This window comes from Diabrotica undecimpunctata, chromosome 2 (assembly GCF_040954645.1).
Source record: "Diabrotica undecimpunctata isolate CICGRU chromosome 2, icDiaUnde3, whole genome shotgun sequence".
Lineage (NCBI taxonomy): Eukaryota > Metazoa > Arthropoda > Insecta > Coleoptera > Chrysomelidae > Diabrotica > Diabrotica undecimpunctata.
Window position 1 is genome coordinate 26,725,372 of NC_092804.1, and position 25,372 is coordinate 26,750,743.

At 34.0% G+C, this 25,372-nt stretch overlaps 1 long non-coding RNA gene across 1 annotated transcript in view; it reads left to right on the forward strand.

The window, feature by feature from the left end:
* The window catches only part of LOC140434367 (uncharacterized), a 1,119,986-nt gene that overhangs the window by 37,424 nt on the left and 1,057,190 nt on the right, over positions 1-25,372 (forward strand). The window contains exon 2 of the long non-coding RNA XR_011950047.1: positions 17,775-17,799. This is a non-coding gene — a long non-coding RNA (uncharacterized lncRNA). The remainder of the gene's footprint in view (positions 1-17,774; positions 17,800-25,372) is intronic.

The following is a 25,372-nucleotide window of genomic DNA, read 5'->3' on the forward strand; positions in this document are numbered from 1 at the left end:
ACAAAAAAACGGATAACTGAGGACAAGAATGAATCACGAGATAAAACACGCAATGAAAAGGAAAGTCCGAAGTTCATCAAACCACAAAGAAAAATGGACAATAATCTCAACAAACATACTAAATTATGCCCAAGCTAGTACTGATACATGAAAAGAAGTGAAAATAAGGCAATCGCAAAAAATACATCAGAGTTGAAAAAATGAAATTCTCGACAGATTATGCAATAAAGAAATAATGAATTCAATGTCAAAGTATATCTACAAGTATGTATAGGAAATTCGAGAAAACACCGATAACACTTTAAGAATATGCAAAGCAGCTTTCACGATACAAACCGAAAAGCCGGAAATATAGAAAGACCCAGGAAAAGGTCGAAATAACCTAAACCTACATATACACGGAAGATCCGAAAAAACAGAAGCTGTAACTCAGATAAAAAATATTGATGTTAGGCGCTTGGAATTTATTCAGTTTTAAACAGTTGTACTGTTTTAAACATGTATTTCATCAAGTTGAATATATATATATATATATATATATATATATATATATATATATATATATATATATATATATATATATATATATATATAATAAGTTTTATTTTGGGGTTGCAGTCAATAATAGGGCAGGAAAGTGAAACTCTTTGTTCTTTATCTAGCTTTCGCAAAATTTATTTGCTTCTTCAGGATATGCTAAAATATGGTATCAGTAAATACAATGAAATTAAAATTAAATAGCATTGTATAAAACTAGTATAAAAACTTACAACATGAGGTTAATCCATTAAATTTTCAAATTTACAAAACATTAAAACTTAACTTATCTATGTAAGTACAATATTTTAATTTTATTTAATTTTGTACAAATTCATTATGACATTGATTATGTTGATGTTTGATTTATGTCAGAAAGACACTCGTTTCTGTTTATTATATTTTTTGTTGTTGATAACTAGCTCTTGATTATTACTATGGTTACGTACAAAGTGGCGCCAAATATGAATATTTAAATTTTTTGAAATTATAGTATTTATATTCAGAAAATCTAATATTAGAAAATTATAGAATTAATTTTCGTAAGACAGAATGTAATTATAGATATTGCTTAGTTTATCAATATCAGTTTTTTTTATTAACACATTGATATTTATTTATGCATACCATTTCTAAGAATTCTCTTTTATTTAATGGGTTTTCACGTCTTAATATATTAGTTTCATTGAAATTAAATGAATGATTTTTATTAATTGCATGATCTATTAATGCACACGTATTTTTATTATTTCTAAGGTCACTTTTATGTGGTGTTAGTCTGCCTATTAGATTTCTAGATGTGTGTCCGATGTATGACTTATCACAATTTTCGCATGGTATTATATAAACTACATTTGAGCTTTCCATAATGCTAATAGGTGATTTAGTTTTTGTATACAATGATGCTAATGTTTTAACATTTTTAGTTGCAATTTTAATATCAGAATAGTTAGCAAAGACTTTAGTTAGTTTGGGTGTTAATGTTGGTATGTAAGGTAGTGATGTGAAAGTAAATTGAGATTGCACGATTGCAAAATTGCAACTAAAAATGTTAAAACATTAGCATCATTGTATACAAAAACTAAATCACCTATTAGCATTATGGAAAGCTCAAATGTAGTTTATATAATACCATGCGAAAATTGTGATAAGTCATACATCGGACACACATCTAGAAATCTAATAGGCAGACTAACATCACATAAAAGTGACCTTAGAAATAATAAAAATACGTGTGCATTAATAGATCATGCAATTAATAAAAATCATTCATTTAATTTCAATGAAACTAATATATTAAGACGTGAAAACCAATTAAATAAAAGAGAATTCTTAGAAATGGTATGCATAAATAAATATCAATGTGTTAATAAAAAACTGATATTGATAAACTAAGCAATATCTATAATTACATTCTGTCTTACGAAAATTAATACTATAATTTTCTCATATTAGATTTTCTGACTATAAATACTATAATTTCAAAAAATTTAAATATTCATATTTGGCGCCACTTTGTACGTAACCATAATAACAATCAAGAGCTAGTTATCAACAACAAAAAATATAATAAACAGAAACGAGTGTCTTTCTGACATAAATCAAACATCAACATAATCAATGTCATAATGAATTTGTAAAAAATTAAATAAAATTAAAATATTCACTTACATAACTAGATAAGTTAAGTTTTAATGTTTTGTAAATTTGAAAATTTAATGGATTAACCTCATGTTGTAAGTTTTTATACTAGTTTTATACAATGCTATTTAATTTTAATTTCATTGTATTTACTGATACCATATTTTAGCATATCCTGAAGAAGCAAATAAATTTTGCGAAAGCTAGATAAAGAACAAAGAGTTTCACTTTCCTGCCCTATTAATGACTGCAACCCCAAAATAAAACTTTATTTTACATAACGTGTCAGTCAATAATACCTAACTACTTTATATATATATATATATATATATATATATATATATATATATATATATATATATATATAAGTAATCGTATTCTGTTTTGATCTATCATTCCCCTTTACTATTCTTGTTTAATAAACTACCTTTTTTCTTTAATAAACTTGTTCGTGATATTTATTTACTTAATTTTTTATACAACTGTTTTTGCTTGTCACATTTATGTGGAACTATTCCACTAAGCTAGAGTTATGATGGTAATAACATGTTTAAATGTGTGAATTTCTGTTAAACAGTTTTATACACTTTTTTTTTACTTTGTTTTAATAAAAAAATACCTGATAAAACATGAGTTTGTTACGCTACTGTGTATCACGAATACAAAGAATAGGAACCGTCAGCTCCAGACACCAAATGACGGACGCAATAGGGCTGCGGATGACACCGTACTTAGTAAAATAACCACAAAACGGTCATTTACAGTTTTATAGCATCTTTTGGAGCCGCCTTTCGCCAGATTTTATCTCAGAAACAGCCATGCGAAAAGTGAGGTGGCAGTCTTATTCTGTCATCGCCGAATGTCATAATGATGCCGATTTCTTTTTATGTATGCTGAAAATGAATTGTTGATGGCGTATTCCTTTTTTATGTTTAATTTTTATTGATCAACCTCTATATACCTACTTATAGGTTCGTTTAGATCGCTTAAAGTGGCGTTATATAGTGAGTGTTGGCATTACGATCAAAATGTCAGCAAAAATTGTTCAGGGAATATTGTTCTGTGTCATATATTTTGATAGACGCTGGTGATAGTTAAAACATTGAGATTTACAAACACCACTATAAGAATAAAATAAAAGCCCCGCAAAGCTCAGTAACTTACAGTCTCGTTTATATGGGGGTTAATTAGTAAGTCGTAAGGTCATTGATGATCCATTTTTTATTATTATAATTTAATTATAATTTCAATTTAATTATAATTTTTATACTCATCCATCACTTTGCCTTAATCCTTATGCGGAGTTGTCTTTCCTTATTACATTTCTATTTTTCTTTCTATTCTACTTATTCCATAAGTTTCTATTCCTGGTTTTGCTAATATCAATCCTCTTTTAATTCTTTGTATTGGGTGATTAACGTCCCGACGCCCGATGTGCCCGAACCACCTTAAGGTATGCTCCTTAATTTTAGCACCAATTGGTGCCACCACTAGACTTCCCCGAATATATTCATTCCTTCTTTCTCCTTTTTTGTCACTCCACTTATTCATCTAAGCATTCTCATTTCCGTCACGTGCATTTGTTATTCTCAGTATACAGGATCTCCCTGCCTCAGTTTCTACATTCCAGTTTATCAAGGGTTAAATTTGTTAAATTTATCAACTGATTTGGTACTCCTAGGTCTTTTATTACTCTGAACGTTTCTCTTCTATTTACAGAATCGTAGGCTCCCCTGTAGTCTATAAATATGTGAGTATCTATGCCATATTCTAGTGTTTTTTCTAAAATTTGTCTCAGACTTGCAATTTGATGAATTGTCGGTTTACCACCTCTGAAACCAGTTTGGTATTATCTTATTATTTTTTCTGCATATGCTGCCATGAGGTAGCATTTAAAGGTACCTCATTTTTTGTATATCATCATCATCATCATCATCATCATCACTGGCTCGACAACCCTTTTTGGGTCTTGGCCTGTTCTAGGATTCTTCTCCATTCCGATCTGTTTCGTGCTTTTTTTCTCCAGTTTTTTATTTTTAAGGTTGTTATATCATTTTCTATTTGTTCTAAGTATCTCAGTTTCGGTCTTCCTCTTGTTCTTTTTCCTACTGGCATCTGTTTGAATATTTTGTTTGGTATTTCGCCTTCTTCCATTCTTTCTACATGTCCTATCCAACGCAGCCGTCCTATTTTGATGAATGTTATAATATCCGGATCCTGGTATATTTTGTATAGTTCAGAGTTGTATCGTCTTCGCCATATTCCGTTTTCTTTTGTGCCCTTGTATATGTGTCGCAAGATTTTTCTTTCGAAGGTGGCTAACAACGTTTCCTCTCTTTTAGTAAGTGTCCAGGTTTCTGAGCCATATGTGAGTACCGGTCTTATTAGGGTTTTATATATTTGGCATTTTGTCTTTCTTGCGACGTTATCTGATCTTAGGTATCTAATTAAGCCATGGTAACATTTATTTGCAATAAATATTCGCCTCTTCACTCCCTCCGTAATGTTATTATCAGACGTGACTAGGGATCCCAAGTATATAAAGTTTTTTACCTCCTCTATGTTATATTCTCCTATTGTTATATTTTGTGGCTGCCTTATTTCTGCGTTTTTTCTTACCTGCATATATTTTGTTTTGATCTGATTGATTTTAAGACCACTATTTTGTGCAGCTCGTTCTATTTGGTTGTATGCCTCTATCATTTCTCTTCTTGATATTGCGATTATGTCAACATCATCTGCAAATGCTAGTATTTGCACGCTTTTATTAATGATTGTTCCTCGTGTATTGACTGCTGTGTCCCTCAGTATTTTCTCGAGCACGATGTTGAACAAGATGCATGATAGAGCGTCTCCCTGGCGTAGTCCCTTTTTCACATCTATTGTTTCCGTTAATTCATTTTGTATCCGGATTCTACTTTCTACTTTTAGAGATTCTTTTATCAGTTCTATTAGTTGTGTTGGTATATTAAATTCTTTCATTGCTTTTATTAAGAATTCTCGGTTTATATTGTCATATGCGCTTTCAAAGTCTATGAAGAGATGATGGGTGTCGATGTTATATTCACTTGTTTTTTCGAGGATCTGTCGCAGAACAAATATCTGGTCTATTGTTGACTTCTGTCTACAGAAGCCACTTTGGTATTTGCCAACTATTTTTTCAGCGTGTGGTCTAAGTCTTTCATAAATGACATTGGACATTATTTTGTATGCTGCATTCAGCAGCGTGATTCCACGGTAGTTTCCACATTCTAACTGATTTCCTTTTTTATGTAGTGGTACAATAATACCGCTATTCCACTCCGTTGGTAGCTGTTTATTCGACCATATCTTTGTTATCAATTCATGTATTGTTTTTTGTAGTGCATCTCCTCCTTCCTTTAGTAACTCCGATGCTATTTGATCCGATCCCGGTGCTTTATTGTTCTTTAATTTTTCTACTGCTGCTCTAATCTCGGCTATTGTTGGTGGAGTCTTTTCTCTGTTGTCTGCTTGGTCTAATGGTATGTAATAACCCGGTATGTCAGGGGTCGTCTCTCTCCGATCTCCTTCAAACTTTTCCGTAAAATGTTCTGTCCATCTACTTAGTATCTCTTGCTGTTCTGTCAATATATTACCTTCTTTATCTCTACACATCGTTGTTCTCGGTTTGAAGTCTTTTCTGCTTTTGTTTAGTCTCTGATAAAATTTTCTTGTCTCTGTTGATTTACTTAGTTCTTGTAGTTCTTGAAGTTCTTTGTTCATATATTCTCTCTTTTTTCTTCGGTGAGTTTTTTTTCTTCTTTGCGTAGTCGTTTATATTCTTCCTCTGCTTGTCGGGTTCTGTGCCCCTGTTGCATCAGTAAATATGCTCTGTTTTTTTTTGTCTGTGATGATCTGACATTCTTCGTCAAACCAGTCATTCGTTCTTGTTTTTCTTTCTCTACCTTTTATCCCTAGTACTTCTTTAGCTGCCTCTTTTATGATGTCTCTGCATTCTTCCCACTCTTTATTTAGGTTTTCATGTGTTATTCTGTTTTCTAGTTTGTTGTTTATCTTTTGTATTTTTTTGTATTTTCATTTTTTGTATATGGTGCAAAATATTCCAATAATCCAGTCACTGGGGAGGGATTTCTGTGTCCATATTTCTTTTATATGGTATTAATATAGCGCCATTATGGTATCTTGGGCACCTACTCTATATATTATCTTCCGCTGGAAGATTATATATTCGGGGTGATGTGTTTCTGGCTAGTTTTTTAACTGCTTCTTTAACTTAAAGAATCTTCGGCTCCTTTCGTCTGTTACCTAGGCTCTTTCGTCTTCCAGGTTTTCTTCATCTTCTTGTATATTCAGTATCTGGTTAAAACATTCACCCTTGTTGTTATCAGATCTCCATTCAGACTTCTGCATTAATTTGTTGTTGCCTTGAATTATTTTCTGTTGATATTAACTTTTATATATAATGTTGTAATTATTTTTTCCTGTTAAGGTATTCTATATATTTAAGTTCCTTATTTAAGTGATTTTGTTCCTTTCTTTTGTGTATCCTCTTTTCTTCTTTTCTCTTTGTCTGGTAATTCACTACAGTTGCTCTATTGATGCTTTTTAATACCATCTATAATGTTATTGTAGATAATTTTGGATGATTTGTGTCTTCTTCAACAAATCATAATCAACAAACCTTGGAATATGTATTACGCTTTAGTCTTTATTATCACTCTTGATTTAAATTAGTTGTAGGTCCAAAGAAAAAAGTTTTAAGGCATTAAAGTAGTTATTTTTTGCTATCTTTGATTAATTTGTAAATTGTATATTTTACAACACACATTTTAACACCAGTTAATTCTATAGTACCATCAACACTTGTACTCGGATTATTGTATTAAGGTTACGTAATAAATCATTATCATCGTCATTCTCGCTTCACAATCCTGTGTGGTTTCTAGCCTCCTCAAATTTATCTACAGTCTTCCACATCGTCTTCTTCCGCCAAGACCATATTCCCATATTTCATGTGTTTGGGTATATCAAGGAGCATTTTTCTAGCTGGATCAGTTTGTCTCATCCGCATTACATGCTCTGCCCACCTCAGACCTACTATTTTAATGCATTGTTACGTTTTTCTATAGGTTTAGGAATTAATTGAAGGACACGTAGAATAACTAATTTTAATTACCTCACTATTTAACTACAAAAAACTTACTAATAGTAACTAAATAACTAATTTCTCATTAGCAATTATAAATACACTAATAATTTTCGCCTACAATAATGTGAGTATTGCTTACAAACATACTTGTTAATTACTGTCTCTTTAAAGGGACGCCGCAGCTGTTTTCATACGCTAACATATGTTCTAGATATCGCCAGCCAAGGAACGAACGCCGAATCAATGCTTTCAATAGGAGATCGAGAAATATATCGCAAGTAAAGCATTGATAGAATGCCAGGTAAAATTTTCGAGATAAAAAGAGTTTCTCTTCGTAAATTACAGTGTCGTAATTACAGTAGTATAATATTATTTTACGATATCTAGTTCCTGGTATATTCTATAAAGTTAGAAGTTGTATCGTCTTCTCTACACTCCATTATCATTAACCGCTCCATAGATTCGCCTTAGTACTTTTCTTGCGATACATCCCAACATTTTTTCATTACTTTTTGTTAGAGTCCAGGGCTCCGAACCATATGTTAGCACTGAACGTATCATTGTTTTTTATCGTAATAATATATTAAGAGTATTTTTCATTTAAAGATACTGCATTCGTTTATTATTTTTTAAAAGGTACTTGTTCAATCTCGATATTACTCATTCTATCAAGTTAGCTTTTTACAATTATTATAATGTACACTACCAATAATCTAAGAGTTTAAGTATACCACTGATACATGACTGGTATATTATTTATATGGTTATTTAAAATATTATTTCCCTATACAAATCTTTCAAAATATTCAGACAAATAAGAAAATTGGTTAAAAAAAAGGCCAAAGAAAATTGGTTAAAAACACAGTGTGAAGAGATAGAGTAGTTGGAACAAAAACACGATACATTTAATATGCATAAACAGGTAAAACAAGCAGCTGGTCTTCAAAAATCCAACACAGCTAGCAAACTGCAAGATCAACACGGGAAAAACCTTCACAGATAAAAATCAAGAAATATGCATATGGGCTAAATTCATACACGAACTCTTTGATGATAATAGGTCCGAACAACCTCCGTCCTACATATGTAAAGCCCAGTTTGGATTCCGAGCAGAACACTCCAGCGAACTACAAGTACTCAGACTAACAGAGTACATAACAGCTATATTCAGTGACAACCTGTATACAGAAGCAGCCTTCCTGGACGTAAGCAAAGCCGTCGACAGAGTCTGACATGAAGGACTGACTTACAAAATGAGAAGCTATGGATACAGCGGAGCCATGACAGGACTAATTTCATCGTACTTGGGTGGCCGGATGGTTAGGGTTCGGAGAAGACAAGTCCTGTCAAAGCACGGAGCTCCAGAGGCCGGAGTACCACAGGGAGCGGTCCTGTCACCTATACTGTATAAAATATACACTGCCGATGTTCCAATGACACCAGGAACACTTCTCGGTCTTTATGCAGATGACACAGCAATTGCGGCTTAACACAGAAACATTCACAAGTGCTACAATCAATGACGAAGAGGTAGAAGCAAAGATCAGGAAGCTAAAAAACAGAAAATTACCTGGAACAGATGGTATACACAATAAACTCTTAAAATATGAACTTGTAAGTAAACTGTCACAACTATTTAACCAAATCTTAAAAGACACAGAATCACCAGAGGAATGGCATAAGAGTAACACAATCCCCATATTTAAAAAAAGGCAAAAAACTTGCCCACAAAACTGCAGAGGAATAACCCTCTTAAATACAACGATGAAACTTTTCACGAGTATTCTTAAGGAATAATTGGAAAGGCAAATCACTAATGCTGAATAACAACAAGGTTTTACAAGAGGGTGGTCTATAACAGATGCAGTATTCATAATAAAACAAATAAAAGAAAAAGCTATAGAGTTCGGCATGCCAGCGTATATTTGCTTCATTGATTTGACGAAGGCGTTTGACAGGGTTCGCCTGGGAGACATTCTAAATATATTAATATAAAATAAAACGCCGACCCACATAACAGAGATAGTCCATAACCTAAATAACAACAACTTAACGAAAGTTAGAGCAGGAGACCAATTCACTGAAAATATTCTAACACCGGGAGGAATTAGACAAGGCGACAGTTTAAGCCCCTTCTTGTTTAACCTATTTATGGGCAAAATTATATTGTATCTGTATCTCGGATACAGAATGGGCAACAAAAGAATTGGTATGGTGTGTTACGCAGATGATGCAGCAATTATTGCCGAATCAGAAGATGATCTTCAGAGACAGCTCTTTCAGCTCTTTCAAATAAGCCGCCAACTAAATATGACCATTTCTACCAACAAAACTAAATATATGACAATAGCAAAAGATTCGCTCAGATGTAAGTTAGTGGTTGAGAACAACCCCATAGAACAGGTGATGCAATTCAGATATCTGGGCATAGATATATCAAGCAGACACGACCCAGTACCGGACCTAAGGAGTCAGATCAACAAAGCATCCGCATTGTCGAGATGTCTGCGGGAGATAGTCTGGTCAAATCCGTATATGCGCACAGATAGTAAAATTATAATCTACAAGACTTGCATACGACCGATCATGACGACATATAGCATAGAAGTGCGCGAAGATACCAACAAAACGAAACAGATGCTAAGGGTTGCCGAGATGAAAACCCTAAGAACAATAGTGGGCAAAACAAAAAGAGATAGAGTGAGAAATACAAACGTTAGAGAGCAGTGTAAAATTCAAGATATTGTAAGATGGGGAAGGCAGCGTAAAAGGATGTGGTACAGTCATCTAAGATAAATGGATGAGAATAGACTCCCAAAAATTGCCCTAGAAAACAACCCGCTCGGTTCAAGACCTCCAGGAAGACCACCTAAAAGATGGAGAGATAGTTGGCAATCTACCTCCCAGGAAATTAACCACAGGCAGCTTCAGAATTAAACAGATCGAAAGATCTCCAAGAAGTAGTAGAAGAAGAAGAACAATTACTCAATTTCGAACAGTAAAAAGTCAGCCTACCCTGTACATAGTATATTCGATTATTTATTAACAAAAACGTTGACTCTTATGTTGATAAAATTGAGCTAAATTTTTCTATAAATATTTATCTAGATTGAAGTTTAACTAGTTCCCCTGTTCGTTATCAACGCGAAAATAAACAAGGAAAATACATTAAACCAAAAAAATGGCCAATCCTCTCCAAGTTAAATAATATAAATGCAATAAAAGAACTGCCACAAGTATCAACAAGAAATCGTATCAAAACCAACTCAAATAGAAAAAGTTTTACATATAATCTTTCACAAGTCCCTCCATTATCTCATGTATACAATGAAAACCACTGCCTCAGCGTGAACTGACAAGAGATTATTGGCTGTCATAAAATTTTACTACCAGTTTATGGTAGAATAAAACGCATTGCTACTATATTTCAAACAAATCTACTCCGATCGTAAATCTTGTGTTTTAAACGTTTGTGGTTAATGCTGTAAATCATCGGAATAACAAAAAGTTAAAAAATAAATAAAATAAGGGCGTTCGGCACTTTCTCATAGTCGTTAAATAAATCAAATGGTAATAACTTATTAACACGTTTGGAACTGGGGGATGATTTAAAATGGTCATAAAATTTCTTGTAGCGATATAAAAATGTAAAGGATAAAATGTTTACACTGGCTGAAAGAGGACTTGCCGTTGCTACACTTAAGACATCAGCAAAATTCATAATTTCAGTGATGTAAAATATTTCGTCTTATAAAAATTATATGTTATAAAATAAAATTGTATAATACCGTTTTAACTCTAAATTCCAAAGCTTGTACCAAAAATAGAAATTTCTTTTTAATTGATACCAATCAAATTCTATCACGTCGCGTTATGCTGAATCCTGCGTCTATTATACCAAAATGCTGATGGATTGTTATACATTTTAAATTTATATTCATAGGCATTCATAGACTTATAGGCAGATTATATCTCAAAGAAAGAGTAATTGTAATATCGTTGTGTATCAAATGTAAAACCGGTAGAGCCCCCCGTTGGGCGCCAATTATTTACCCACTTTACCCACTTTTTGTAGTCTCTAGAACTAAATACTCTAGTTTTCAGAGGAAATGTGTGTTTGTTTATGTATAAAGTTAATACATATCAGTTAACTTGTAACAAACAAGTATAAGTCACGCAAGCTATCGCCTTATCTATACGTGTTACAATTTTTGTTTAAAAGAGTGTTTGTTTATAAATATATAAAACTTATGGACTTAAAAACAACTAAAGCAAAATCTTTATCTAGATATATATATTTATCTTACGGTAAGTTTCACTAGAATCTGGTATTCTAGTGAAACTTACCTTACTTTTTGATAAAAAAAATTATGAACTGGCCTGAAATGGACTGAAATATTATATCGTTGATATGCTGTTTTAGATGGCGTTGTAACAGATAAACGATAGATGTACTTTCTTATCTGGACACATGTCTATAAAAATTAGACTAGTAAATGTTAGGTAATAATCGACGTAAGATGCCTTATGTGAAATTAGATTCATCATGAAATACTTCACACCCAAGAGAGCGGTTCCAACACAAACAAAACCAGAGTCGAAGGACTAAATACGGCATCCACGGACTACGTATACAGAAAAAGAATATCAGAGAAGATTTCTGGGAATGAAATATTCGAAAACGATAACATTAAGGAAAGCTGGGGAAAACTCAAAAATATAATTAACGCAGCAACAGAATCATTTTTAGAGAGGACTAACATATCAAAAAAGAAAACTCCATGATTTTTACTACATTTTCATAGGAAATGAAGTCAAAATGTAAAGAAAAGAAGAAAAAAAATCATTTTTACAATACAGAACACAACAAGCACATCAGACATACAACAAAACTTAACGAATCGGAAATGAAACGAATACTTTAGTTAGACAAATAAAATGGGAACACTGGCGAGCTTCTCAAAACAGATGAAACACAACTTCTACGGAAAACAAAGAAATATGGAGAATGAACAGAGGACAAAGAAAAGAAATGAACGAACTAATAAAAACAAAACAAACTTAGAAGGAAATATGGACGGACTATTTTCGATTTCTAAGTGCTAAAGGTGATGTTAATGAACCACCAATATCATAGGTAACGACAAACGAGGAAATATATATTGAGGAGGAAGAGAAAAAGGGAGCATTAAGGAAATTAAAAAAACAGAAAATCACCAGGAGAGGACAAAATATCGAAGGAACTTCTAAAGTACAGAGGACCAGATCTGGCCAAACAACTATTAAAACTGATCCAAAAAATAATAGAACAAAACAGAATTCTTCAAGAATTGAGATCAAGAATCCTAATACCTCTCTTTACAAAGGGAGACAAACTGGACCCGGAAAATTGCAGAGGAATTAATTTATTAAACAGAACAATAAAATTAACAACCAAAGTGATCACAAATAAACTGAATGAAATTATAATACTAGCAGAAAAACAACAAGGTTTTAGGTCGGGAAGACCATGCACCGACGCGATATTTATAATGAACCAAGTGCAAAAGAAATCATTAAAATTCAACAAACCAACATATCTATGTTTCGTGGACATTTGACGAACCTTTGAAGAAAGCGTTTGACTGGGTCAAATTAAAGGACGTTATTCATCTATTGTACGCTAGAAAGAGATACCTCTAGGAATAATCAAAACGATCAAAAATATCTACCAAAACAACACAAAAAAAGTCATCTTTTGTTCAACCTCATTATGGATGAAATAATAAAAAAAAGTGGGAACTAAAAACGGATACCAAATGGGAGAAAAAGAAATTAAAATAATCTGCTATGCAGACGCCATACTACTCTCTCAAAGTGAAGATGATTTAAAAACGTATTCTTCACCAATTTAATATAACCACCAGAAAATTTAACATGTTAATTTCCCCAAAATGGACAAAATGCATGGTTATAACAGCAAATTTACTAAGATTTAATTGGAGCTGGAAGATCAGATTATAGAACAAGTGATGGAGTTTACGTATCTATATTATAGGCATCATATTATCTAGCCGCCATAACAACAAAAAATCCAAAATAAGTGCAGAATCGAAGAATATGCTGAAACAACGAAAAGAGCTCCTGTCACTAAACAAAAGAAATACCACAGAATACAAAGAACTTAATCGAGCCATACGAAAACAGATAAAAGACGATATTAAAAAACATCAACAAGAACATGTAGAAAGAGTGATAGAGAAAAATCGAAGTCTGAAATATACCAAACCGAAATTAGGAAAGAAAAATATTATAACTATGAAAAATCAACAAGGCCAACTAGAAACAAGCAAAGCTCAGATATCAAACATAGTTGAAAACTTCTATACTGAGTTATACCGCTCAAGAAACGATCCCCCCGACTCTTCAAAGCAAAATATGAAAAGACAAATAACAAACGTAAATTCTGAAGTAATGCCCGAAATAAGCGAAGTAGAAATAGAAAATGCAATTAAAGAATTGAAAAGAAATAAAGCACCGGGTAGTGATGGAATTCTGGCAGAAATGTTGAAAGAAGGCGGAGAAGTAGTCATCAGGTACCTAAAAATACTTTTTAATAAATGCCTATTTGAAGGAAACATACCAAAGGAATGGAATACTGCTAACACAATATTAATACACAAAAAAGGGGACAATACAGATCTGAAAAATTATCGTCCAATATCACTACTATCACAACTTTATAAAACATTCACAAAAATAATTACAAATAGATTGACAACAAAGTTCGATGTATATCAACCAGTAGAGCAAGCCGGATTTAGAAAAGGGTTCAGTACATGTGACCATCTTCACACACTAAAGGTCCTAATAGAAAAAGTTAACGAATACAATTTACCAATCTGTTTAGCATTTATAGACTACGAGAAAGCTTTTGACAGCATAGAATTATGGGCTATTGAGGAAGCACTGGTCAACAGCAGAATAGATTCTAGATATAGGATATTAATACATAATATATATCAACACGCTGAAATGGTAGTCACGATGGATAACGGAATGAAAACGAGGCCAATAAAAATCAACCGAGGAGTAAGACAGGGAGACACCATATCTCCAAAACTATTTACTGCCGCACTTGAAGACATCTTTAAATCACTAAATTGGGAAACGAAGGGACTATCGATAAACGGAAAGTATTTAAACCATCTAAGATATGCAGATGACGTAGTACTAATAGCCGACAGCTGGAAAGAACTGAAGACGATGATCGATGAGCTTCATACGGAATCCATAAAAAAAGGACTGAAAATGAATCTGAGTAAAACTAAGCTAATGTCGAATAAAGATGATCAACCGACGATAACCATCCAAGAAACAAAAGTGGAACATGTAGAAGAATACATATATCTGGGTCAGAATATCAAGGTAAACAAAGAAAACCAAACTACCGAAATAAGCAGACGAGTAAGAATGGGATGGGCCGCATTTGGAAAACTCTCATACATACTGAAAGACAAAAAGATACCCCAAAACCTTCGAACAAAAGTGTTCGATTCTTGTATCCTTCCCGTTCTCACTTACGGAGCTCAAACCTGGACATTCACAAAAAAGAACATGGACAAGATTCGAAAAACTCAGCGAGCCATGGAACGACAGATGCTTGGTATCTCACTAATAGATCGGCAAACGAACGAAGCAATCCGGAACAGAACAAAAATAAAGGACGCCGCGAAACAAGCAGCTAAATTAAAATGGAAATGGGCTGGACACAACGAACGTCTCGAAGATGGTAGATGGAACAAAGAAGTCGGAAATTGGCGACCGTACGATGCGAAGAGACCAAGAGGAAGACCTCAAATGCGCTGGAGCGACGATATCAAAAGAGTCGCAGGACCAATGTGGAAACGCCTAGCACACAACAGGGATGAATGGCGAGAAATGGGAGAGGCCTTTATTCGACAATTCGGATAGAAGAAGGGCTATAAAAAAAAAAAAAAAAAATTATCTAGCTACGGAAAGCTCGAAACAGAAGTAAAAGGATCAAGTGAATAGAGCGAACAGAATGAAACAATATAAATAAACGATCATATAAGCCGAATTACACCAAATAGATAGTAAAGAGGGCAAAAGACGGTTCCCAAAGACGATCAATAGAAAGACAACGAAAACAATGGAACGACAACTTACTGGAGGCACCTTGAAAACAGTCAGAGTTATGTCTACATAAAAAGAAGAAAAAGAAGAAAAAGTGTTAAGTATTTTTTGTGCTCTTTTATGGAGTTGAATTGTGGACACAAGGAATCGGCTTGCAAGAAATTGAAAGCATTCGAAATGTTTTTATATCCACGAATTTTGAAAATATCATCGGTCCCATATTAGTAATCAAGAGGTACTTACAAATAGAACAAGCAGATAGAATTGATAATAACGATGAAAAAACAGAAATGGAATATCTAGGACATATGAGAAATTGAAAGATATATGGACTCTATGATTGCAGAATTGTAGGACTGTTCTGAGTAGCTTTGAATAACGTAATTAAACAAATTTCGAAATCGATAGACATTAAAAGAAGAAAAAGCCTTAGCCACCCCCTGTTTGATATCTTTCATATGCATATTCTTCTTCTTTTGAGTTGACTCTCGTCAAGTAGAAGAGTATAAAATGAGGAAGAGGAAGAGTCCTTCTCTATCTTGTGTTGTTAGGAAAGCTTCATGTAGTGTAGATTGTAGACTATACCCAATAATTCCTCTTGTTTGATTCACCCAGCGTGTGGGACACTTCCTCGTGGTCGGTTGTCATTGAGTTTACTCTCAATGGTCATCTATTATAGACCTTCTCTTCTTCGCGCTATGTATCTAAAGTATTTAAGGTAGTACTGGTTTATTTTTGTTCACAATCTTTTGTTGATCTTTAATTGCTTGATTTTTCTTTTTGCATTTTGCATTTTGTATATTAACTTTACAATATCGTGGTTCATGTTGTTTTCTGCTATTATGGCGAGATTGTCCACATATACAATTACATATATATCGTAATTTATGTCCAGTACCCTCTTATAAAGAATGTGTTGGTCCCAATACGCATCCTTTCGTATTCCAGCTTTGGTAATAGCTTTCTATCTGGACCGTATGTCATTGTGAGGAGTCCTCAATCTTGTAAATATCTCTAAAACATGTTTATTAAATAGCATGAAAAAAAATTCACATCAAACATAACAAGTAAGGCATCTCTTTTTCTTATTCTTTTTACTGTGTCTTTATAAAACTCAAATGTTTAGAGCTTTTCTTCTACTAATATACTATAGGCGATTTTTTTATAAATGTCTCATAATTTCTCAGTGAATCTAGTAGACATGTTAAACTATGAGAGATTGCTCATAAATACTGAACGCCTTGCCCAGCCAATGAGCAGTATATTCCGTTACAAACTATTTACATTATAATGAATAGAGTAAACTACTTTACGATAATGTATAAAATAGAATAGTTTGATTATTCTTATATTATGTGGCAATTCATTTTATTTAGTGTTATCACTGGAGTTTAAATCTATTGCAGGAAGGTAGTGTGACATAAGGATACACAGAAATTTTTTAAATATTAAAAATTCAAATTAACTCATCTTACATGCGTTCGATTTGAATTTAGTTCAATGCGAAACGTCTTACATATTAGTAAAATAATTGGTAAACAAGAGAATGTAATTGTTGCCGTAAACAATTAGATATTTACTGCTTCCTACCTTGCAAGACACATATTTAAAAGCGAATATACATAGTTCATATTTTAATCCAAGTGTTAGTATTGGTGATGACTTTCATAATGTAGGTCGCTACCTGACCTGGGTCAATTGTACGTGCTTTGACTCTTAAGGCGGGTACACATATGCGAGCAGAACTGTTCGCGAACCGTTTGTGAACGCTATATTCGTTAATTTGTACGACGGGACGAACCGCTTGCGAGCTGTTCGTTCATTGCTCGCCAGGAACCACAGCCTGTCGGTTTTTGGGACGAACACAAAGAATGTTCGCAGAACTATAAATTGTGTCTATAAATTGTTTCTGCTAAGTGTGCGATGAGATCATTCGGTTAAACAAAATTGCTGAACGAGCCCGGCTTATTCAAAAGTAACGAGAGAAATTAATAACAGATAATCTAAACAAAATACCGAAATGTTTAGAATAACGAAGTAAATTAATTCTCGGTTTGTTATTAGATACTTAGGGTATTGGATAGCCTGAACATAAACATATTTTCAACGAACTCTTCGCGAACAGCTCACGAGCAGTTCGCAAACAGTTCGGCTCGCATATGTGTACCCACCTTTATAGTAAAGTAACAAGTACAATACGTCTTTCTTTTGGGGAACTGTCAACATAAAAAGCCAGTATTTCATTTAGAAAACTAAATTTGCATTTGCAAATATAGTAGAATCGATTAACTCTCTTATAAATTAATAATAATGTAAAAATTTATTCCAGGTTAGAAACCAGAAGCCGGAATTTGGTAAGTAATGTCCTTTTTATTTTTTTTAATACAATGGTATAGAAATAGATTTAATTTACCGATATACTGAGATAGTGAAATATGTAATCTTTATGGCGTTTTTCATTTAATGGTTAAAAATAATCATCCCTAAGTTTCCTGGGATTGTTTTGATGTATTCGCTGTACTTATTGTACTTTTAGATCAACAATTTTTAAGTACCTAGTGATTTTATTTCTTAAAGAACAATTTAATAATAAAATATGTTTAATGTGTTGTCCCCAAATATAATGATCAATGCGGGATTATTCCTTCAAAAAATTGAAATTTTATGTTGATATGAGTTTAATGAAGTTTAAAATAGGCAGGCATTCTAAAATTAAAACTTATTTTCTCTGAAAATAAAACAAAAAGTTAAAAATAATTGTATCAGTTGAGCGAACTAAACATTGCTTTTGCGTCACTTGTTCTCGGGCGTATTAGAGTTAAACATAATGTTGTTTCATACATAAATCTGATCAGGAAGATTAAATAAAGTAAGAAAATCCAAACAGAACCACGTTTGAAAAACATATTAGGACGGAAAATACAAATATTAGAACGAATTAAAAATATTTTGACGACTACAAATAAAGAGAATAATTAATTCCATTTAGTCATTAAATAAAAACAAAGAAAAAATGTAATAGTGTGTAATAGAGCATAAAAAAACTAACATTAGAGGAAAGTACACAAAAGTTGACTCCCATTTTGTTTTTAATTTTTTTAAAATAGTTAGACTCTGAAATTCACGTTTTATTTTGCCCATGACTTCAAGTGGTATTTTTAAGAGTTTGAAATCCCTTTCTCATTTAAAAAAAAAATCAAAAAAAATTTACACTTTTTCATTTTGAAAAATTGGTGCCTAATTCAGATCCCCTATAAAAATATTCAAATTAGCAATGAAAATGAGTCAAAACGATGATACAGCGAAGTAAAACACAATCAAAGTTAGAAATAATATTCTAATTGAACCAAATTCAATAATTTCAAAGAAAGGAAGGAAAACACTTAACTAAAATTTTAAAAATTATTCGTCTGACGGCACAGTTGTCATAGATGTGTACGTCTGTTTCTCTGTTTCAGCCCCTGCGCAGTCTATGTGGGACCACAAACTGCACATGATGCACATTACCCAGTGAGTATTACCCACATTTCTCCTCTCGTGTCATTGCAAAATCTGCTGAGGCAAAAGATGCATTCCGCATCATCATCATTAGGTTCTACAATTCTTGGAATTACGTCTATCACATCCGACTTTCCGCTGGAAATGCTCGCGTCTTCTTCACTATTTGTAGATATATGAAAATCTTCTTTCTTTAAGTCAAGTTTCCTTTTTACTAGTTGCTTTCCTTCTCCCGAAGAGATATCTGGTGCAGAACCGCGACCAGGTCTCACCTTTTAACCTTGACCACGCCGATCTTCTTTATCTTTTCTACATTTTTAGATTTCAGTTAGCTGTATCTTGTAGGACGAAGCACTAATGACTGTACACTGATAAGCTTTCTGCTCCCCCTAGTTAAGGTCCTCTTTTTTTTTTCGTACAGGATATATGGCGAATAGTTGTGTTTGAGGAGCTAATTTTGGGTGACGCATGACATGGTGGTGGAGTAAACTCCAAATATGTTGACGATTCACCTACCTGTGCTGCAAAAGATGTCGATGACTCGCCTGATATCAATGTTTGCCCATATTGATGATGGTTTTTTTTCGCCTCTTTAATATATTCTGCATCTGAGAACAAATGCCTAATAAGAAGGTTTATCTTCGTCCCTTAATTCCATTGATAGCTTTTAGAGCTGTTTGGCATTTGACATAGGCTCGTCCAATCAAGTCCATTATATCGTAAGCGTAGAGAGCACATTGATTTTCCTCAGCCACAGCCTGACTTCTTCGCTGTAGTGAGTTTTCAAAGAACTCGTGAACGTCCTATCCAAAGTCTGCAATTTGTGTGAACAATGGGGAGGCAGTGACACTATGGTAACATGGTTTGCTTTAGCTGGATCAATAACCTCAATATTCTTTGTATGGCTAAAATACTCATCCAAAATGAATAATGCTGGCTTTTCCTCTTTATATAATTATCGCCTCCTACGATGCACCTTTCTTTAATTGCTCACTCATGTTTTTGCGCGGAAAATTGCTAGAGAAGGTACAAAAGAATCAGCAGTATTCATACTGCAGACAATAGTTACAAGAGCTCCTCTTTCTCCTGAAGTCAAAGTACCTATTTGTTTTTCCCCTTCATGGCGATTATTTTCGCAACTTTAAATTGCCAAAGTATTCTGCTTTCATCCACATTCTAAATTTTGTCTGGGGTAAATTTTCCTTTACTCCTCTAAAAGGTTGTACAACTTCTCTGTATTTTTTTTGCTAAAATCAAGGGCCTTGCTGTAGATATACCAGACGGTTTCTTTTCTGACAATTTATCTTGATGTTATTTTTAAACGGATATAACTTGGATAGGAACGTGATGCCCAATCCTTCCCATTACAGAATGTATATAGAAATTATCACTTACCTTTCATTATCCTGTCAGTAACAATCAAAAAGCAGATCGGTCTTAATGGTTTGATGGCGCTCAACACGTTTGTTGTTATCTCATTGTGCGACAATTTGACCGAGTGATGTAAGCGCTCCAATACATAGCGGAGAAAGCATAAACTAATCTTTAGTGGAAGTCCCAACAAAGTGCAGCACATTAGAGAATCAGGAAGGCTGTGGGTCCACTTTGGGGCCGAGATCCAAATTTAGGTACTTTCCTCTATATACCATGCATATAAAAATTACATTTCTATGGGTCAATTGGATGTCAATTAGGAAATAGCAGGTCAAGTTTTTTGGCCCAATATTGGGCTACGGTTAACGGTTTATTCTTGTTAGGTTTGATCTTTGTATGGCGCCAAATTTGCATTTATTATCTGGTTTTGGTGTGTACTTTAGTTGATTGGTTTTCACTGGTCTCACCCCGCTTCTTATTCGCTTCAGTCTCCACTTGGAGTTAGCACCACTAGGCATCTTCTCAACGAGTGGGTAGTTTACAGATCCATGGTCCTATCCAGCAATCTGCTACGAGATTTTAATCTTTCGTATTTGCATTCGGCTCCGTAGAGAGGATGGAGTTCATCAATTATCTGCTTGGTCCGTTCCATGAATTTGTGAGCTTCTCTGTTGCTGTTGGGGCTAGCAAATCCGGCGGCTCTATGGAGCTTTTCTATTGGAATTGGCTATTGTTAGTCTGCATGCTTCATTTAGGATTACGTCAATTTTCCTAGCGTGGATCGATCTGGACTAAACCGAACAGACTTACTCTGCCGCAGAATAGTATAGGTCGGGCGAGTTTTCTGAAGATGTTGTTTATAGCTGTTGTTCTGAAGATGTTGTTCTATGTCGTGCTTTCTTGCAATGATGTCTATATGACGCCTAAGTAGATTGCTTTTTCCATGTATTTGAGAATGATACTATCCCATAATAAATAAAAATAAAAACAAAATTCACGACTCAAAATATTATTTAGCCTTCTTTCTTCTTTCCAATGCTCTGCTTCTTCTCGGCTTGCTTTGTGGAACCGCATCCTCATCGGGTTCCTAAGTTTTCATGTCCCTGGATTACAGGACATATTTTTTCTGTAGGTACTATTTTCGGCACCGTACCAACTTCCCTGATTGGTTGTCTTCGGCAGCCACCAGGCTAGACCCTGATTAGATGTTCAATCAGTTTATGTTTTTCTATAAATCCTCTAAGTTCGATTTCTATTAAGGATATCTCTGGTCTTAAGGTGTTTTGTTGTTTCTTGGTGAAAGAAGTATCTTATCTTGTTCTCAGCTACCTCTCTCAACTCTCAGTGGTGTGTACTGGAGCCTCTCTGAGATGGTTGCATTTGAAACTCCGTCTTGTCATATTGATCCTTCTATTAATTTGTAACATGCCGTTTCTATACTCTCCAGTTTCTTCCAGTTGGTCTCTGTTGTTAAACTCCATACTTGGACTACATCACATCATTGATGTAACGAAGACCTGGTATAATTAAATATTCTTAGCCTGCGATAAAAGGCTGGTTTTGAAAACAACAGGTTGATCTCTTGCGTGTTCCTTGTGAAATTTAATCTTTTGTTGAGGTGGACTCCGAGATATTATCCTCATTGTTCTACTACTGGTGAATTTTGATGCTTCGTAAATCTGATCATTTTGTGTTGTCTGTGTTGATTTTTATTTTTCATTTCTCCGTGAAGTTCCAAATTCTTTATAAATGAATGTCTTATATCTTCTTTACTGCTGTGTATATTACCATATCGTCCACGTAGAGCGCTCTATTTGTTCTTGCATCTGTGTGTAAATCTGAAGAAAAACGTTGTATAAAATGGGAGATAAAATACTGCCTAGAGATATCTCTACCTCAACTTCTTGTATTCTGGACATCTTTTGGTCTGCTGAAACTTGAAATGTTATATTAGTCAAATATGCGTCGCATATGGTGACTAAATTCTATGTTTATAGATTCCCATGCTTTATAGTGGAATTGAAGTCTCCTGTTAGTACAGCGGTTTCTGCAGAACACATTATGTCGTTGATTTCTTCTAGAGCTAGATTGTCATCGTCTCTCTTCCTATAAATAGAAAAAATATTAGTAGTACCTATTTTAATACCTACATTTTCAATCCTTTGAGTGTTTGTTACTACCTGATTCCATTCGAGGTTGTTTTTGATATATATTGCCACTCCTCTATGTTGTGACGTATCTCATCTTCCAATTCCTTCAAAGTTTGTAATCATTGGCATTTGTGTGTTGGTCATACAACGTTTTTGAAATGCAAATTATGTCCGGATTTTGTTTGATGACCACCTCTTTTAGTTCGTATATCCTCAGTCTCAGTGAGGCTATGTTTTGCGAAAATCATCGCTTTTTCCGGAATTGAGCTTGCCCAGTAGTAGTTCGTCTATCATTTCTTAAAGAAGTAGTAGTATCTTTTTCACGTTGACGATTTTATTTATTTCAGCTCACGATTCAGTGATTTTTCCTGTGTTGTTTGCTTGTGAACTTATTTTTTGAGGTTTTTGTGCCCTTGCAGATTAGGAATATAACATTCCAATGTTTGTTGCCCTGTAAACAGAAGTATGAGCTGAAAGATTGATTTTTGGAGCTGGTTTATTTCTTGGGCTCTTTGCGGCTTGACTATCCAAGTATTCTATATTCTTCTTGCATCTAGCATAGTTCGAAGTGTGTTCCTCGTCTCCATCCCATCCCATCGGACTTGAAGCCTCCGTTTTACTTGGCGGGTGTGGAGATTGAAAGAATTTACTTGCGTCTTAGCTGGCTTTGGTTTGAGTTAACGTTTTTGGCAGTATTTCAGAATGGTTACGAGGGTCTGCTCTAGTTTGTTTTCCACTGCCTCAAAAGTTCTTCCCGGTGATGGGCCGGTCGTTCGTGTATATATTGAAGATAATGGGAGCTAAGACGCTTCCCTGTGCCACGCTATTGTTCTGTCTCCTCCATCGGAACTTTTTCGATTTAGAGTGACATAGAATTGCTTGTTTTGTAACAGGCACTCAACAATTTTTACTAGATGGTATTTTTTGAGCACATCATAAAGTTTTGTTTCTCTCCTTCTTAAACCCTAATTCTTCTCCTCTCTCACCTAATTTTCAACAGTTTTAAGGTCCTTCTCTACATCAGTCATCCATATTTGTAGGATGTTAAAAGCGCGATTATCATATTTCAAATGACAAGGCGGGTTTAGGTTTTGTGCGTACTCAGATCTAACAATATCTACGCTCGGTATTAGCTCGTATAGCTCACTGTTCACTTTGGTCCTCCACGTATTCTGGTTGCAATGGGTCGCAATATCTTAATAGTTTATAACCAAAGATTTTTAATTGGATTATACGACTACGAGTCCTTATAGCAAGTGCCTTTTCTTTTTGAAACGATTTTAATGAATAAGACTCGAGAAAAAAATAACAAAAATCAATAAAGAAAACAACCTAAATCATACAATGGAAAAATAGAATAACCCAACATAATTCCAAGGTACTGAACGGTGTTAGTTGGTAATAATAATGATGAAGACGATGGTGACGAATAATCAACATATTTCAGCAAAATTGTTAAGTATGCTTTCACTGGACATATCTGCGTTTTTTTTAAGTGTGTATTTTAAAAGCAATTGCAAATTTTGGTTCGCTTTTATTTATTTTATAAAACCCGTAAATGTTACGCCCATGGTCTAAATGCCACTTTGGCCCTTTAGCTTCAGGCGTGCTGGTGTAGATGGCAGCCCAAGCTCTATTTATGGAAATAAATCGAAAGGTATCTTTGAGATGAATAAGTTTCTGTAGATATAGTTTGTTAGATGATACTCTTAATAATATGTAATTGTAAAATTAGTTCTAACAAGCAGAATCATTGAAATAAAACAATTGATAGAATTAATTTCTTATATTGCTGAGAGTATTGATTATCTTTATGTTAGAAATAAAATTTATTTGAGTTAGTTTTTACTGTCAATTATCTACTACGTATTTATTTAAAAATTTATGTAGATTTCACAAAGTAATTATAAAACATATTATTTTGTTAAATGACCAAGTGTAAATGTCCAAAATGATTCCACCAAAAAATGTCGGGATTCTTTGTATTATAATATATCAGACATGGGCAAACTTTTTAAGGGGAGGCCTAATTAAATTAAAAAAAATTATGTAGGCGGACCAAAGAAAAACAAATTTTCATAAGTGATATACTTATTTTTTGATTTTTACATCACACGCAACTTATATGCTACAATGGTAAAAAATTTGGAAAAAATGATTATTTTTTAGAAGTCTATGAAAGCGTATTTGGCGGATAAAACTGTGACTGAGCTTCTAAAAGGTTTTCATAATCTGATAGAACTAGGGAAGAGCTGATTATAGCAGTGAACCTAAATCGGTTTCTAAAGCTAGTTTTGTGAAGCTTCATAGTAGAAAACACTTTGTTCACGGGTGTGATATTTCAGGTTTAAGAAACTTATAGAGCCTTGCCAGAACTTGATTTTTTAAATGATGAGAAATAGTTACCTCAATTCAGTATTATGTCGCCAAGGTAACCAATCACGAAAAAGATTGTTACTTTGGCCGGCCAACCACAGCGCATGTTATTAACTGCGCCGTCATTGGCCTCTCGGCGGAAGTGTGCTGCAAATGCTCAAACACGATGTGTATAAAAGAGCAGCACATCTTCCGATCGGGATCCAGTCGTCATACGCTACTAGCCCCGTGAGACCTTGTTGGCTCGGTGTGCTACCAGGCTACCTTTGAGTTTAATTATTTAACCAATATCCTGCTATCGTCGAAGACGTCAAAATCCAAGAATAGTTATCCAATTTAGAAGTTAAATCATCAAGAGTGCAAGAACCGGCGTGTTGACTACAAAACGCTTCCTGGCAGTAGAACACCAGGGCCATCTATTCCGAAGTGCAAAATCGCGTTGTCCTTACGCAGCTACGTCACTTGCAGCGTAGTATTCACATTGCTCCTAATAGTATACATAAGCACTCGTAACTTAGTCATCCTAAAT